We start from the raw sequence: 18728 nt of genomic DNA, 5'->3' as shown, positions 1-18728 counted from the left end.
GTTAATGTGCCGATTGTGCCGGCAGTGCCGGGCATAGAGCAAGCTGTGATTTTTTAAAAAATACGAATAGTATGGTATATTTGGCAACCCGGTATTTCTAACAGCTTGAATGTTTAGGTTTGTAATCGTAACGGCCCCGATAATGTCGAATATCGTGCTCGTTAAGGATTCCTTCTACCGACGAATAAAACGCCTCTACGCCAGCTGGAAGGAACCAGAGTTTGCCCATGATGATTCGCTGCAGAAGGTGGATTGCATTCTGACGGCGGTTGGCGTAGACGAAGAAACCATCTACAGCAAATCCATCTCGCTGAAGACCTGGTTGCTGGGATACGAACTGTGCGAAAAGTCAATCTTTTCCTGACCAGCAAGAAAAAGGTCGATTTCCTGAAGCAGATCGAGAAGGATGGTGAGGAGGGCATTCAGTCTGTGAAGCTGTTGGTTCGGGAAAAGAACGACAATTTTGAAAAGCTGCCTTAGGCAATTAAGAGATCCAAGGATGGCAAAACGTTGGGCATCTTCTCCAAGAAAAACTTCCCGGGTGAATTCTGTGAATCGTGGCAAACCTTCATCAAGGGCAAGAGCTTCGACACGGTGGACATCAGCGTCCCAATCGCGTACATCATGTGCTCCAAGGAGGTCTCCGAGGTTATCACCATCAGACGGTAGACGTATTCAACAAGTACCTCAACGTCTCCGGTATGGATACCAACTAGTTGGACATGTGCTACCCGGCAATTATCCAGCCGGGTGGCAATTACAGCTTGCAATTCAGTGCATTCAGCGACAAGAACTATCTGCACTTTGGATCGATCATCTGTGCTCTGGGTGCGCGTTACAGGTCCTACTACTCCAATGTCGTCCGATCTTAGGTGGTCAATCCGACGGAAACGATTCAGAAGCATTTTACCTTTCTGCTCAAAAAAAGAGGAACTGCTGAAGGTAATGATTCCGAGCAAGAAGCTCTCGGAGATTTTCGACGTCGGATTTTCGAAACAAAGAAAAGAAAACGAACTCTCCGCAGAATCGCTTCATTTCGAGCAATATCATTTTCGTGTAAGTCATCGTGTTTCTTGTTATCGAGTCACGATGAATATTTCTCTTTTCAAACATGACTGGACTATCACTTGTTTCGTTCGTCAAGTGCTTCAGTTCATTTCATTTGAAGCAAAGACTTGTTTCAATTGACGCAATGAATGACTCGAAAACTGCTTCCTTCGTTTTTCCACTTTCACTTCAATTCGGGGCTCATTTGACTTGTCACGACCTGACGACGCAGGCATCAAAATATAGTATCCGGATAGTATCCACACAAAATCGGTTACCGATAGGGATGGCATCCGGATTATATGGAGTAATAATATATTATTTTATATTGAACAAAAATTAAACTAACGAGGCCATTCTGGAGCCCAAGATGGCAAACAAGTCTCAAATAGCCTACAATACGGGTGTTTTCGGAACAGGGACGACGCGAAGGTGCCAAAAATCGATATTCGACGTTATTTTGGAATCCAAAATGGTGGCCATCGGGTTTCAGAAAAAAATGTCAAATACCCTACAATAGGGTATTTTCGGAACGGGGATGCCGCGTGATGCTGAAAATCGGTATCGGACGCCAATTTGGAATTCAAGATAGTTTCCATTGGTTTTATGAAGTATCATAAGATATGGGTATTTTCGGAACCAATATGGCAGCCATCAGGATTCAGAAAGTGTCAACTATCCTACAATATGGGTATTTTCGGAACGGGGACGACGCGTAGATGCGGAAAATCGATATTCGACGCCATTTTGGAATCCAAGATGGTGGCCATCAAGTTTCATAAAACGTGTCAAATACCCTAAGATATGGGTATTTTCCGAATGGAAACAACGCGTGGTTGCCGAAAATCGATATCCAATGCTATGTTGAACTCCAGCAAAAGTGTCAAATACCCTACAATATGGTTATTTTTGGAACAGGGACAACGCGTAGATGCCGAAAATCGATATCACATACCACTTTGGAATCCAATATGGCGGCCATCAGGGTTCAGAGAGTGTCGAATATCCTACAATATGGGTATTTTCGGAATGGGGACAACGTGTGAATGCCGAAAATCGATATCCGATGCCATTTTGGAATCCAATATGGCGGCAACCGGGTTTCACAAAAAGTGTCAAATACCCTAAGATCTGGGTATTTTCGGAACGAGGACGTTGCGTAGATGCGGAAAATCGATATTCGATGCCATTTGTAGGCTATTTGACACTTTTTCTGAAATCGGAAGCCACCATCTTGAATTTCAAGATGGCGTCGGACATCGATTTCTGGCTTCTAGATGTCACCCTGATGCTAAAAAAAACCGTTTGTATGGGTATTTGATGGAATTTAAAACTTTTTCTCAAACTGGAAGTCGCCATCATGGATTTCAAAATGGCGTCGGGTATTGATTTCCAATCTCCAGACGTCACCCTGATTACAAAAAAAAACCCATATTGATGGGATGGCATCAGCATTTACCTGTTTTTCTGAATAGGAAGCCGCCATATTGGATTTAAAAATGCCGTCGGATATCGATTTCTGGCCTCTAGACGCCATCTCGTTTCCAAAAATACTAGTATTTATGAGTATTTGACAGTATTTCCAACTTAATCTAAAATCGGAAGCCGCCATCATGGATTTCGAAATGGTATCGCATATCAATTTTCGATATGTAGACTTCATACTGATTACAAAAAAAACTAATATTGATGTGTATTTGACTATATTTCCACTTTTTCTTAAACTGGACGCCACCATCTTGGATATCAAAATGGCGTAGCATTTCAATTTTCGATCTCTAGACGTCACACCGATAAAATTTTTTTCCCATATTGATGGGTAAACAAAGCACCCGACAATGATAAATTTGACATCCACGTGCACAGATCTGAACCGAAATGAACCGAGTGAACAAGCAACAAAAGTCATAAAAACTGCACGAATTTGGATCGAACAGCTTTGCTTCATTGCATGCAAAAGTAAGTTCATTTGACAATGAAAGAAGAAATGAACACGAGTCAAGCCAAAACAACCAGCATGAAAACTGATCCAAAGTGGTTCTGTTGATGTTGACGGGGATCTGCTCGAAGAGAAGACAGAATTACTTTCAATTGAAAGTGATGGTTGACAGCTTCATCGTCGCTTTACGATTTTCGATTGAAAGTGACTTTGTGGGGCCCTGATGCCAAGAAGAAGTATTCCAAGCTAAGACATTCGGTTTTACCATCGGGTTGGAGTTCCGGGAGAATAAGATCGTAGTACCTCAACAAGTGAAATTCGGTTTAAAAAATTTAAGTTTATTAGGTTGAGTTGGAACATCCAAAATTCCGTGTGATTGTGCCGTGAAAATTAGTTCGGTATTGCTCAAATGAGCTTCCACTCAACCTAATTAGCTTTTATTTTTGTTACAGAAATCTAAAGCAATTTATTTCAACTCGTATAAGATGATTCATATCTGAAAATAAAATTATTCTTTTACTTAATTCTAATTCAAACCGAAATCTGACTTCAAGTTTACATACGTCGCATCGGTGATAAGGCTACATTTGTTACCCTTCACCGCCATCGGAGCATATCCATCGTTGCCCTAGTAGTTGGACCAGGAGTTTTTGATTAGCCAGTAATCTTCTCGTTTGAGTTTTCCGTATCCAACCGCCACCACTGCATGATCCAATCCATCCAAATTGTTCTTGAATTCCGGTTCGTAGTACACTCCATTTTTGTAGTAGCTGAAAGACTTGTGACCGGCATCGATAGAAATCGACAGCCCTCGGAAGCCAACATTTCGAATTTAAATGTGAACCGAGAAGTGAATTGCTGGTCTGAGTTCCTCTAGTATATTCAATTAGAGTATGTATCAGAAATACACAGTCAAACAGCACGTAATGTTGTGGACAACTTCAATGACAGCTGGTTAGCAGTGCTCCCAATTTATTTAATGAACAATCCAATGTCTACGACATTGTGCCGAAGGATGTGCCCAAGCTGTGCCAAATCTACTTTCGGCACACTGTGCTGAGTGACTTACCCCAAGAGCTCATCCCGTAGTTACTGTCGATGCTGGTCCACTGCGTGTCCAGGAGTGGTTGGCTCCTCCGTTGACGTGTTTACCGCTGCACGTCTCTAACTTGCAAGTGATGCATTCAGCCCCAAAACAACTCCTTCTCGACGTATCGCTCGATCCATTCCCTTCCCTCCACAGTTCCCTCCGCACTTCCAGCTTGCTGCACTCTACCTCGGCCGGTGCGAGCAAGTTGTGTGACATGATTGTTCGCTGCCTAGTATACAACAAGCTGGTTGGAAAATCGAGGGAACCGCTCATTGAACATATCCAGCATCCTTGATTTGTCGGACATATCCGTCTCCAACCTTGTGCAAACGTAGTAGCAGCGCATCACGAACTGGTTCATCTCCCTCGTCCACATGATCCGCTGCTTTTGGTGGCCTGCTAAAGTGAGCGATTGACTCCGGTCAACCACAGCATCATTAGCATGCCTGTGAAATCACTCCAATCCTCATCATACTTCGCACCATCATCGTTGGGACGTGCGTCCTCCCCACCACGTCAGAGGATGGTCAAGTGCCTACCGAGAAGCATTATGGATATCATATTGATTGTGTTCATTTTCTCATTCCAATTGACTCATACTTAGCCCGGGTGTCCCGACGACCGACGGTGCGTGTAGTGAAGACCCAATACAGCTGCCTACCTGTCCGAACAACATCCGGTACAAGTGCACCACCTTTTGAAATAAGCATCACTCACCTATTATTATCCACTTCGCCGTCGTTTGCTTGCACAAATGGTTTATATATCAGGGGAAACATGTCAGAAGGGGCTAACTCGAAACGTAAATCAGCACCACTCACTTAAACTAACTAAATCATCTGACAGAACAATGTTTGTTCTATGAGCTTTTGCAGTCAGATTCCGTGGGTGTGTGGTCATCGACGTTCAAAGTCATTGTTTACGTTTTAAGTTAGACCCTTCTGACATGTTTCCCCTGATATGCATGTTAAAGATCCTGAGAAGTGTTGCATTCCAACTCAGAAAATGCGTGTGGCAATTGTGGTTGCCCACTGTATCCTATGTAGCAGCAGAAGTTGTAGGTTTTGTGATATATGGCTAGTTTGTCATGAACAAGAGGTTAGACTATGTGAAGATAGTAGTAAAACTCAGGGTAGGTTGAGTTGAAAGCCCAAGTTTTAGTGACATGTGACTCGTTAAATTACCGATTATGGCAAGGCAAATGTCATTTGAGAAACAAATGAAAGTTGATTTAAATGTTATACCAGTTCCACTCGGAATCAAAGTTTTGATCACTGCGTGCTTGAATTCCTCGTTTTCAAATTTCCAAAGCCACATTTCAAAACCTTTTTTCTTCCAGTCCGAAACTGCGAAGCACTTCGCCTCCAAGAACAATATTTTTCTTGCAAATTAATTCCAAACAAAAGACAACATAAATACCCTTTTGAACTCGTTCCTCTTCTACCCTGAGGATTTCGCGTTGTTTCACTTTCACAAATTTAAATTAGCATTTCCATCCTACGCCTCACTTGAATAAATCTTGCGGGAAAAAAAATCCCCAATCGCAAATTGCAAGGGCCATCCTCCATCAAACCCTCCTCAACCCAAGCAAGCAAGCAAGCGAACAGCCACAAAAGCATTTCCCGTTCCTTGTGTGAGCATTGCTTCTTTTCATTTCCGGTTGGTAGCTGCCGTTGTTTGGCCTGTTTGCAGTTGTTCCGATCTAACCCGTTCGCGGCAAAATGGGAGAAAAACAGGCAAAAGAGGCTTTGTTGAAGCATTTAAATGCATCCATCATTCATTCTGACTGCAGCAGCAATAGCCAATGGTGGAAGGCTGGCAATGGCGGTGGCGGCGTCAATTTGTTAACGCGCTGTTGCGCTTTTCCATCCGTTCTCTCCACCCCACAAGCCGAACTGCAAGAGCTCCTGCACGGATACAGGAAGGACGAAAAGCTTGCTAATAATAAAAAAAAACAACAGTCGGTCGGGTACGATGGTCTAAAACGCACCTCTACGGTAAAATCGGGCTACAGAACCGAGGATTCTTGTTCACTATACAAAACATCGTTAAACTATAGTCAAAAGGTACAACGCAATAACTGAGCACTTTATCTTCCGATATTCAATAAGCCTCCTCCATCAGAGCGGGATCCACTTTCAGTGGTTTCATTGTATGACAGTATCGCCAACGGGGGGCAGAGCTCTTCCATCGCAGCAATGGACGCAAAACGTGATCATCACACACTCATCACGAAACGGTGGCTTTCCAAAGTCGATGGCGCATCGACCAAAAGAACTGCTGATGAAGAACAATGAGGATTACCACACAATCGATGCTGCCAAGTAAACAGACATGCATATTTTTGAATAAAACCTAAACGAGATGATTTTCTAGACGTAATGCATTTGGGGAAACAAACGTTGTTCGAAAACTAAGCTAACATAAAAATCTCAAAATTATTTTGAAAACCCTCCGACAACCATTTTTCCGAATCTGCTCGCATCGCCAAACATTGCAAATCTGCAGTAGAATCTAACATTTCCCGGTTGATTGTAGCTTTCCCATTGCCAATTGGTGGATTTAACGAGCAGCATTGCTAGTTCAGTACTTTCCCATATGATTTCTGGGAAAGCAACGAAAACTCGCGTGGGGCGATTTTAACCCAGCGGTTCATTATGGACTGTTCTCCCCTACCTACAAAGTGAAGCAGAATGGCATTAATAACGTGGTTGTTTTTGTGTGAGGTAACGTTGCAAATGTTGGAGCGCCTTCGATGCACTTTAATGGCAAATTCCGGACGGGATGATGTTAAAGCATTGAGTTTTGCGTTGCGTGACATGGATAGAGAGAGAAAGAGTGAGTTCATTGTGTGATGATGTTCCACTTTTTGTTTTAAAAGTTGATGTGGGAGTGATGGGAGCTCGTTATTTATGTGTGTGACGAAACGAGCCAGTTAAATGGGAAATGTTCCTTATTTATGGGAACAATGTTGGGGGAGAAAAGAATGAAAATCTTTGAAAAAATACTGTTCTCGACTGGATGGATGTTGGGCTATTAGGTTATATCGATCATTGAAATTAAAGTCACAAGGCCGATTATGTGGAAGGGAATGAAAAGAGTGCATGTCAAAATTTAGAACTTGAAAAACAATATGAAATACTGGAAAAATGTATCTTCTGAATCGGATCCGGGTCATTTGGTCGAATGCCTTTTGGTCAAATAGGAAATCTTGCCGAAATAATCAATGATTAATCAAACTAGTTTACAAATAAAAGTAAAATAAAAGAACATCAATGTTTAACCTTTGATTCTTTTGAAAATCGTGCGTTGAATCCAAAAATGTTGCCACAAAAATCTCAGTGGGATATTTTTTGAAATACAGATTAAAAATGAAATTAAACTTGAAAAAAAAAGTTTTAACGCCAAATTAAAGATGAAGCATTTTCTTTCGTTCAGCTGAATATCATTTGTCAGTATTGTTGGTAATTAATATTTTGTTGTTGTTCTTGTTGTTGTTCTTTATTAGTGACATTTTACATCCTGCGAATGCATTCATGTCAGTTCTATTGGTTTTAGTGTAATAGTGTGTGGGTGTGTTTAGTGTGATGTGAGAAATGTTGTGTTTATAGAAAAATATAAATTTCGCTTAGTTTTCTTATCGTTTGCTCGTTTCCTCTCGTTCTGATTCATTGTCTGCTTGCACATCTCTTGTTTTCAATTCTTCTCCATAGATTTCATCTTTATTTCTTCTATATATTCATCGTCTTCTTTCTTCATGATATTCCCGATATCTTCTCCAAATTATTTTTTTATTTTCGCCGTTGCCGTTATTTACTATCCATTGCAGTTGCGCTTTGCTTCGTCTGTATCCTTTTTTCCGATTTCTTGTATCCACGTTCTTTGTAGTTTTCTTGCAGCTTCCTTTTCTTCGCCTTATCTGAATCCTTGTTTTCTTCGCCTTGCTTTCCGATCGTTCATCTTCTTTCCTTCTCCGATACTTCTACTGCTTTGCCTTCTTCATCAGCTACTTTGCTTGTTCTCGTTTTCTAACTTCATTTCAAAACAATTTCTTGTCCAGCAACTTTCTTCTGCATCCTCTCGGTTATATTAACATTTTCTGCATTTGCTTTATCATTATCTGTTCCGTTATCCTCTTCATCTTTATTCGTATTCTTCATGCGTTCCGTCTGTTTCTTCTCCATCATCTTACCCCTTCCTGTTTTCTTCTTTAGAATCTTCTCTCTTGTAACAATTTCCTATATATATTGACTTCCTGCAGAAATTTCAGCAGGATCATACTCATTCGCTGCCAGACTGTTGAGCAGTTCAGTCGATTTGAATTCTCTCTAGTTTCGTTCGTTCGTTCGCAAGTCGAATTAGCTCCGCGTTGTGTAGTGACGCTCTCGCTGACCCAGCCATGGGTAAGAAATCGCGCGGTAACGCGAGTGCCGGTTTACCGGGAAAACAGACTCTCCCAGGAGACGGCGCGACCACCGAGCCAGCCCAGAAGAAGCAGAAGAAAACCCCATTGCCCATCCCGACAGGCGTTGCGGACCCGCAGCCGGGGCCTCCCGGAACTAAACGACCCAGACCTGAAGACAGCAGCGCCACCGTATCAGCAGCAAAAAAGCTGCTGAGCAACAATCCGTTCTCCGCCCTGCAGAACGGAGCCCAGCCGCAGTCGGACCCTGAGACGGTGCCGAAAAAAGTTAAGTTGCCACCCTTCTATGTGAAGGGCTTCCCTTCCGGGCTATGGGAGCAGCTGGATTTCTACATTAAGCAGGGCCTTCGCTGCACCATTCAACGGTGCACGGAAGGCTACAAACTGATGGTCCCGGCCGAAAAACACTTCAACGCAGTTCAGGCCCTCTTGGACAGAATGAAGCTGGAGTACTTCTCCCACGACATCGAGGCCACCAAGCCGCTGAAAGTGGTGCTGCGCGGGCTCCACGACATGGACACCACCACCTTAATGGACGAGATTAAGGCGAACGGCCTCAAGCCGGTCGAAGTCCACAAGATGACCCGCAGCAAGGCCATCAAGTATCGTGACCAGCTCTACCTGGTCCATCTGGAGAAGAACTCCACAACCGTGAAGGATCTCCAGACGACACGCACACTGTTCCACATCGTAGTGAAGTGGGAGCGGTATAAACCCACCCACCGTGGCGTCACTCAGTGCTCGAACTGCCTATTGTTCGGGCACGGCACCAGGAATTGCCGCATGGCCAGCCGCTGCATCAAATGCGGCAAAAACCACAAGATCGACAACTGCGACAGCATCGAGGAAGCCACTCCCACATGCGCCAACTGTGGTGCCGCCCACAAGGCCACGAGTAAGGCCTGTCCGAAGCGGGCCGAATACGCCGAGATCCGGAAGAAGGCCTCGTCCAACAGCCAGCCCGGTCGCAAGAAGGTTCCAGAAAACAACGCGCAGAACTTTCCTCCGTTATCACCGGTCCAATCACGGCCAATTCCAGTGTTGCCGCCGCTCCCGCTCAACCAACAGTTGGCTGCCGCTGCAGTACCCGGTCAAGCCTCCGGGCCATCGACGGATCCCCCTGCTCCGGGATTGGCCGGTACAACCGGTGAAGCTACAGACGATTCTCCGCTGTCAACGGATGAGATCGTCACACTGTTGGCCCAGGCCATCATCATCAAGCGCACCTGCGCAACAAGAACACAACAGCTCCAAGCTATCATCTCCTTCGTCGCTAATTATGGACCGTGAACCCATAAAGATCGCCAACTGGAACGCTCGCTCCGTAGGGGCGAAAAACATTGAGCTTGCAGACTTCCTCCGCAAGCACGACATCGACGTGGGCCTTCTCACCGAGACCCACCTCAAGACCGGTGACAGCTTCTGGCTGCCCGACCACAGCATTGTCCGGCTTGATCGCACCAGCTCCAGGGGGGGCGGTGTCGCGGTCATCATCAAGAAAGGCATCAAGTACTGCACCCTACCCCACTACCGCACTTCCATCATCGAGGCCGTCGGCGTTGAGGTGGAAACATCGACCGGAAACGTCCGGTTCATCGTTGTCTACTGCCCCCGGCAATGTACCGTTAGCAATGGTACAGCACAGCAGTTCAAGAACGACCTTGCCATCATAACCCACACCAATGCCCGCTTTGTAATCGGAGGGGACCTGAACGCCCGGCACGAGGCCTGGCGGAACTACCAGCAGAACCAGAACGGCCGCCTGCTATTCGACCATTCCCAGCATGGTCTCTATTCCGTCTGGTTTCCGGACGAACCAACCTTCACATCACCGACGGGCAACCCATCGACGCTGGACCTGTTCTTGGCAAACACCAGATTAGCCAAGCCGGTTGCCGTCAACGACCTGAGTTCGGACCACCAACCGGTGCTGACCGAGCTGGGCTACAACGTGGCCCCTGCACCGTGCCAGCGGAAGGACTACCATCGAGTCAACTGGGTCCAGTTTCGACGCGTGGTCGACCGCCACATCGACGACAACCCACCGCTCGACACAGTGGAGGATCCGCCATCGACCGGGCCCTGGAGGGTCTCCATCAAGCCATATCCGTGGCTGACGAAGAGTGCGTTCGACGAGTTCCTGTGAGGGGTAAGTTTCAAGCAATTGATTCCCACACCAAACTCTTGATTCGGCTCAGAAATGTTCGTAGACGCCAGTTTCAGCGGACTGGGGATCTGCAGCGTAAATACGAAATGGTCGATCTGAATCGGCAGATCGCTTCCAGAATGGTCTCAATCCGGAACGAGAGTTTCGGGCGGCTCGTTCAGAACCTGGACGACCGTTCCAGACCATTCTGGAAGGTTGCTAAGGTGCTGAAGTCTCACCCCAAGCCCATTCCACCACTTAGAGTCAATGACGAACGGCTTATCACCAACGAAGAGAAGGCCAATGCAATTGGGGAGCACATTGCCCAGTCGCATTTGCTTGGCTCTACAATCCCAAGTCCACTCGAGAACCAGGTTGTGCAGTGCGTCCAGACGTTAGATGCCTCCCCTTGTGCCGTCCCTCCAGAAGAACGGATTACAGAGGAACAAATTTGCTCAGCGCTGAAACACAGTACGAACATGAAGGCTCCCGGGTTTGACGGAATATTCAAAATAGAGTTGAAAAATCTCAGCGCGAGGGTGCACTCGCTGCTGGCTGCCATCCTCAACAGATGCTTGGAGCTGCACTACTTTCCAAGCATCTGGAAGGTGGCAAAAATCATCCCGATCCGCAAACCTGGGAAAGACCCTTCACTACCGTCAAGCTACAGACCGATTAGCCTGCTCTCAGCGCTGAGCAAGCTGTTCGAAAAATTGATCCTCAGCCGACTAAACAAGTTTGTGGAGGAACATGACATTCTTCTTCCGGAACAGTTCGGGTTCCGCAAGGGGCATTCCACCAATCATCAGCTAGTGCGGGTGATGAATAACATCCGAAGTAACAAAGCTGTATCCAAGTCCACAGCCATGGCCTTGTTAGACGTCGAAAAGGCGTTTGACAATGTCTGGCACGACGGACTTATATACAAGCTTTGTAACTCTAACTTTCCACCATACCTTGTGAAAATCACCCGTAACTATCTCCAGCAAAGGTCGTTCAGGGTGTCGTTGAATAGTTCCCTTTCGGGACAATTTCCGATCCCAGCAGGTGTTCCGCAAGGGAGTCTGCTGGGACCACTGCTTTACAGCATCTACACGTCGGACATCCCTCCTCTAGGAGACGGTTGCGTGTTCTTTCTGTTTGCAGATGACACCGCGATAGCCGTCAAGGGTAGGATGCCTCGTGAAATTACGAACAAGCTCCAACGATGCCTTGACACCTTTACTGATTATGCCACCACGTGGAAAATCAAAATCAACGCATCGAAAACCCAAGCGATCATGTTCCTTCACAGACAATCATTAAAACTTAAACCGTCTCCCTCCTGTACCGTAATAATGGATGGTACAAGGGTCGAGTGGTCCACTGATGTTACTTATCTCGGGATGTTGTTCGATGAGAAGCTCCTGTTCCGCTCGCACATAGAGAAAACCCTAGTTAAGTGCTCCGCCTTGGTTAGGTGTTTGTATCCGCTCATTTGCCGCAGATCCCGCCTCTCAAGGCAAAACAAACTGGCTGTTTACAAACAGATCATAGCCCCCGCGATCTTCTATGCCGCCCCGGTGTGGGAATCGTGCGCTCAGACCCACAGGAACAAAATCCAGGTTGCACAGAATAGAGTGTTGAGGATGATCCTAGATCGTCCATTCGACACAAGAATAGCAGACCTCCATCAAGAGGCAGAAATTCCCAAAGTAGATTCCAAAATTGATGATATGACAACTAAATTTATTCAAAAATGCAATCTTTCTGAACATGCTTTAATAAGCAATTTGTACATAGTAGGTTAAGTGTATATAGTAGAGTAGGTTAGTTTTAAGCTGTAAATAGTAGTATTAAGTAGTTTCTCTTCAAATTCTAAAAACAAAACAAACCAATCCCACCAAGGTGGTCGACCGTGTACTAAGTCTAGGACTAATTCTGTAAAACAAATTTTGAATTTTGCCCATACCTAAAGATGAAGAAAGCAATTAAATCACTTAGTAAAAATTTATATGGTAATCGTCCAAGTTAAACTAAAATAAAGATCATTTAAACTAAAAAAAAAAAAAAAAAAAATTTCAGCAGGCATTCTCTGCTTGTTCGTCAAGCAGTACAGTCCGGTATTTGCTCGCTCTGTCGAGTTGTTCGATAGTTATTCCAAACGTTTATTCGCGTCGTCAGTAGTGTCGGTCGCATCGTGTGATGGGAAGACAGCGCTCCCGGAGCAGGCTCCGTGAGAAATCGGAAAAGAACAGTGGCGAGTGTAGCACGAGTGTACCTATTTCAAATAGGTACGCTACTCTTCCCACCGATGTTGGGAATACCACCTCCGCCACGGTGAAGCGATCCAAGAAGAGGAAGAAAAACCAAGGCCAGTCCGATGGTGCGAGTGGACGTGATGACGTCACAGCAACGAACGCCAGCGACATCGGTGATTTCGGCGACACCATCGACAACGAAAATTCTGCCGGCCCGAGTGCGGCAAAAGTGAAGCTACCTCCATTGGTAGTAAAAATGCTCATCTTAATGAGCTCATCGCGGATCTAGCGACGCTGGGCGTTAAAGCCGAATACAAGTTGGGCAGAGTCGGCACCAAGGTGGTGCTACGTACCAAAGCGGAGTATGACATGGTCGTCGCCCACCTGAGAACTTCCAAGGAGGAATTCTTCACCCACGACATTCCCGGTGAGAAACCATTCAAGGTCGTCATCAGGGGCCTACCAAACTTCGACCCGAAGTTTATCGAAGCTGAAATCAGGGACCGGTACAAGCTGGCCCCAAGTGCCGTCTATCGGATGACAAGAATAGACGAGAATGTGAAGGCGTATCCGGATTGCCTTTTCCTGGTACACTTCCAGAAGGGAACGGTGACGCTCAACGCGCTGAGAGCCATCCACTCCATCAATTGCATCATCGTCCGCTGGGAGCCATACCGTGGCGGCCATCGCGATGTGACTCAGTGCCAACGGTGTCTGAACTTTTTACACGGCACCCGCAACTGTAACATTAAGCCACGCTGCGGCAATTGCGCTCAAGACCACGCCACTTCCGACTGCCCTGCGGATGAAGCCGTGGTGTTAAAATGCGCCAACTGTGGTGGTGCTCACCAAGGTTCCGACAGACAGTGCTCCAAACGCGAGGACTTCAAACGCATCCGAAAACAGGCGGCAGCTAACAACCAACCAGGACGGAAGAAGGACAAAGTCCCGGCATTTCGGACGGAGGATTTCCCGCCTCTTCGTGATCCTCAGCAAAGGCAAGCGAATTCGCGGGTGCATTCCGCTCAAGCAACTTCTAATGATTCTGCTGGCCAAAGCTCTCCATCCTCCCCTGGATTCTGGAGACAACCACCAGCGCAAAACAACAACCCCGATCTGTTTTCAGCGGATGAACTGATGGAAATTTTCGTCAACATGACCGGTGCTCTACGTAAGTGCAAGCCCGAACAGATCCAAGTGCTAGGTAAGTTCATCATCCAGTATGGTGTCTAAACCGCTAACCATCGCTACTTGGAACGCTTGCTCTGTAAGAGCAAAACAGATTGAGCTTGCCGACTTCCTCCGCAAGCATAGCATCGACGTGGTTCTTCTAACCGAGACCCACCTAAAGTCCGGTGACAGCTTCTGGTTGCCTGACCACAACATTATCCGACATGATTGCACCAGCTCCAGGGGGGGTGGTGTAGCGGTCATCGTTAGAAAGGGAATCAAGTTTTGCACTCTGCCCCACATCCGCACTTCTATCATCGAGGCCATTAGTGTGGAGGTGGAATCACCAACTGGAAACGTCCGGTTCATCGCTGTTTACTACCCACGCCAGTGTACCGCAAGCAACGGATTAGGAATCCAATTCAAGAAGGATCTGACCGCCATCACCCGTACTAGCTCCCGATTCATCGTTGGGGGCGACCTGAACGCCCGTCATGAAGCTTGGAGGAACTACCAGAGGAACCGGAACGGATGTCTATTGTTCGACCACGCACAACATGGTCTGTACACTGTGCAATTTCCGGACGAACCTACTTTCATCGCTCCGGCGGGAAATCCCTCCACGCTGGACTTTTTCCTGTCAAACATCGGACTATCCAAGCCGGAGGCGCACAACGATCTCAGCTCCGACCACCAACCGGTGGTGACTGAAGTCGGTGTCAATGTGGTTCCTGCTAGAAGCTGCCTGCGTAAAGACTACCACCATGTCAACTGGGTGCAGTACGGACGAATGGTGGACAGCAACATCGATGAAAATCCACTACTCAACACCGTAGATGACATCGAGCGGACGTTGGAAGGGCTCCAACAGGCCATATCCATGGCTGACGAGGCATACGTTCGACAAGTTCCTATGAGGGGTAAGTTTATTGCCATTGATTCCCACACCCAATTACTGATTCGGTTGAGAAATGTTCTTAGACGCCAGTTTCAGAGGACTGGAGATCTGGGCAAAAAACGTGAAATGGCCGATCTGAATAAGCAGATTGCTTCCAGAATGGACTCACTCCGAAATGAAAGTTTCGGGTGTGTTGTCCAGAATCTGGATGACCGCTCCCGTCCATTCTGGAAGGTAGCCAAGGTGCTGAAAACTAATCCCAAACCCGTTCCATCTCTCAGAGTCGAAAATGATGACGATCGGCTTTTAATCACCCCACAGGAGAAAGCAAATGCGATCGGCGAGCATGTCACTTCATCGCATTTGCTTGGCTCGACTATCCAAAGTCCGCTCGATGATCAGGTTGCGCAATGCGTTCAAAACCTAGATACCTCCCCTTGTGTCGTGCCTCCGGCGCATATGATTACAGTACAACAAATTTGCTCAGCGCTGAAATACACCAAGAACATGAAGGCTCCCGGGTTTGACGGTATATTCAACTTGATCTTGAAGAGACTCAGCATGAAAGTGCAGTCTCTTCGAACCGCTATCTTCAACAGATGTTTGGAACTGCACTACTTTCCAAGCATCTGGAAAGTAGCAAAAATCATACCGATCCGCAAACCCGGTAAGGATCCAACATTGTCTTCAAGCTACAGACCAATCAGCCTCCTTTCAGCGCTGAGCAAATTGTTCGAGAAACTCATTCTCAATCGTTTGCTCAAGTTTGTCGAGGAAAATAACATTCTCCTTCCGGAACAGTTTGGGTTCAGAAAGGGGCACTCCACCAATCATCAGCTAGTACGGGTGATGAATAACATCCGAAGTAACAAAGCTGTATCCAAGTCCACAGCCATGGCCTTGTTAGACGTTGAAAAGGCGTTTGACAATGTTTGGCATGATGGACTTGTGTACAAGCTTTGTAACTTCAACTTTCCTTTACATCTTATTAAAATCACCCGTAACTACCTCCAGCAAAGGTCGTTTAAGGTATCGTTGAATGGTTGTCTTTCCGACACGTTTTCCATCCCAGCAGGAGTCCCGCAAGGCAGTCTGCTGGGCCCCTTGCTTTACAGCATTTACACTTCCGACATTCCTCCCCTTGGAGACGGTTGCGTGTTTTTCCTGTTCGCAGATGATACCGCAATAGCCGTCAAAGGAAGGATGCCTCGCGAAATAACAAATTTTCAAACAAACCAATCCCACCAAGGTGGTCATTCTCTTAAACAGGCCTGATAGGACTAGGAACTGTAATTAATAATAATTGAAATTTCACAGGAACTAAAGTTGAAAAGACGCATCTGTGTCACTTGATAAGTTATACATGTAAACCACACAAATTCAAGAAATATAGATCATTTAAGTAAAAAAAAAAAAAAAAAAAAATTCAGCAACTGCGCTTCATTGTCATCTTGTTGAATCAATATCGTATTTCACTCTGGTTTCTTCCAGCCAAACTTCCAGCAGCGCAAAATCACATGGTGGACATCCGTGACAGTCGCACAGCATTCGCAAACCAGCGGTGATGATTTTTTCAGCAAAAACTCGTGTGTAAGTATGGCCGATGTCCAGTCGAGTGAGCACTTGCTGGTCGGCGGAACTTTGCTGGTCGGTCCACTTTTGGGTTTCGCGTTCAACCTCCTTCAACTTGACTTCTGTTAATTAGGCATGGTTAATTGCCTTGATGGTATCCTTCCTTGCATGATTCGCGAGTCGATCTGCTTCTTCGTTGCCACGGATGCCGGTATGGCCGGGAATCTAACAAAGTTGTATCGGGTGGTTTCGTAACAGCCCTTCAATCTCTTGGATCCAGGGATGCTGTGATTTGCCGTTTTCAATGGTCAACAGGCAACTTTTCGAGTCGGAAATGGTGAAACCTAGTAATAGCATAGAGGTAACTCTAAGACCAGAAGGTCCCGAAGAAACGTGCTCAACTTTTTGACTCAGCTCTGGTACTATCTTCGGTCCTAAGCTAATCGATGCACCCCTTGAAACATAGAAAAATCCTGATACTGAGTGGTTGCGGTACAAGCACATATCGTCGATAATAGACGATTGTTGTGTATTAGAGAACGCTTGCCCAAAATATTAGTATGGGAAATGGATTTGAAATCAAATTTCATTAGCCAAATACATCCGTAGACGATATAGGTCAACCGTAGTATAATTGGCAATGCACCCATGTACTGAAAATGAAAAAAAGCCTTAATCGTTTCAAAGCGACGCTTTTGCAAAAAAAAAATAAAAATAAAATCAATTGGCCTCAATTGCTTGAAAATGACGCCACGATCCCTATTACAAAAAATAACGCATACTATACATTTTACCAGCACTATCTAATGCAAATTAGTACGGATGCACCAACAAGACCGATTGACACAGGAAATCGACGTCATGGACAGTAGCACTCCGAAAAAAAACGGAAGGCAACCTCCCCCATCAAGGGTGTCCTAAAGGACCGTTCACTATCCAACGACGAAATGCTGGTGAACGACCATCTGGCCATCGTAATGTTCTCCACACCGGTGTCCTCGCAGAAGATCCACCGTGAAGCTGGTCAGCTGGCGAAGTTGAAAAGCAGTCGCTTTGAACTGCCTTCGTCCATCTAGCAGCTGAGGAAAGCCGAAGCTTCTAATTGTATTCAACCGACAAGCTGGGAATGAACAGTAACTTGCTTTCCTGGCTTCGATCCTACCCAACCGGTCGAAGTATGTCCGTCAAAATTTGAGACCACGTTTCGCCCTCCTTTCCGGTTTGGTCCGGTGTTCCCCAAGGAAGTCACTTGGGGCCGTTTCTATTCTTGCTGTACACACTTAATCTAGCTCGGTAAAATCTCCAACAGCCGATTACCTCGGCATTTACTTTTGCTGATATCTCTGCAAAATATCTGTTTGTTAGCTGAGTATCGGCAATTGTTTTACTGAATCTCAGCAAAATAAATTGCAGAATTACTCGGCTGTTGGAATCTCGGCGAGAATTTTTAAGTGTGTATATGAACGATGTCAATTTCATCTTGAAATGCCTAAAACTTTCGTATGCCGATGACCTGAAGCTTTGCTACATGATTAAGCAACCACAAGACGCGTTTTTTCTGCAGCAACAACTGGAAGCCTTAGCTGAATGGTGCCATATTAATCGAATGTCGCTAAACGTGTCCAAATCTTCGGTTATTTCATTTGGCCGCAAGATATCACTCTTCCATTTTAGCTATGCTTTGGGAGGCGTGAATCTACAACGTGATTCGACAGTCAAGGACCTGGGGATTCTGGTTGATACAAAATTAACCTTCAAGGATCACGTCGCGTACGTTGTGTCTAAAGCCTCATCGCAACTAGGATTTTTATTTCGTTTTGCAAATAAGTACAAGGACGTTTTCTGCCTAAAAGCTTTATACTGCTCAATTGTGCACCCTACCTTGGAGTATTCGTCTATCGTTTGGTCTCCTTATTACCAGAATGAAACTCAACGCATCGAAGCTGTTCAGCGAAAATTCGTCCGGTTCGCTCTACGTCATCTTAGGTGGAGAGATCCATTCAACCTGCCCAGTTATGAAAGCCGTTGTCTACTTATAAATCTAGAATTACTAGAAGCAAGACGCAACGTGGCAAAAGCGTGCTTTGTTGGGATCTTCTGCAAGGCAACATTGACAGTCCTACGCTTCTTAGTCTCTTGGACATCAACACACGTCGTCGCAATCTTCGGTTGCACTCGTTTATCACCATCCCTCCGGCAAGAA

Source organism: Ochlerotatus camptorhynchus, unplaced genomic scaffold (genome assembly GCF_037179485.1).
Source record: "Ochlerotatus camptorhynchus isolate MF236.1 unplaced genomic scaffold, CSIRO-AGI_Acam_v1.1 ptg000357l, whole genome shotgun sequence".
Classification (NCBI taxonomy): Eukaryota; Metazoa; Arthropoda; class Insecta; order Diptera; family Culicidae; genus Ochlerotatus; species Ochlerotatus camptorhynchus.
Note: the sequence above shows the minus strand (reverse complement) of the source record.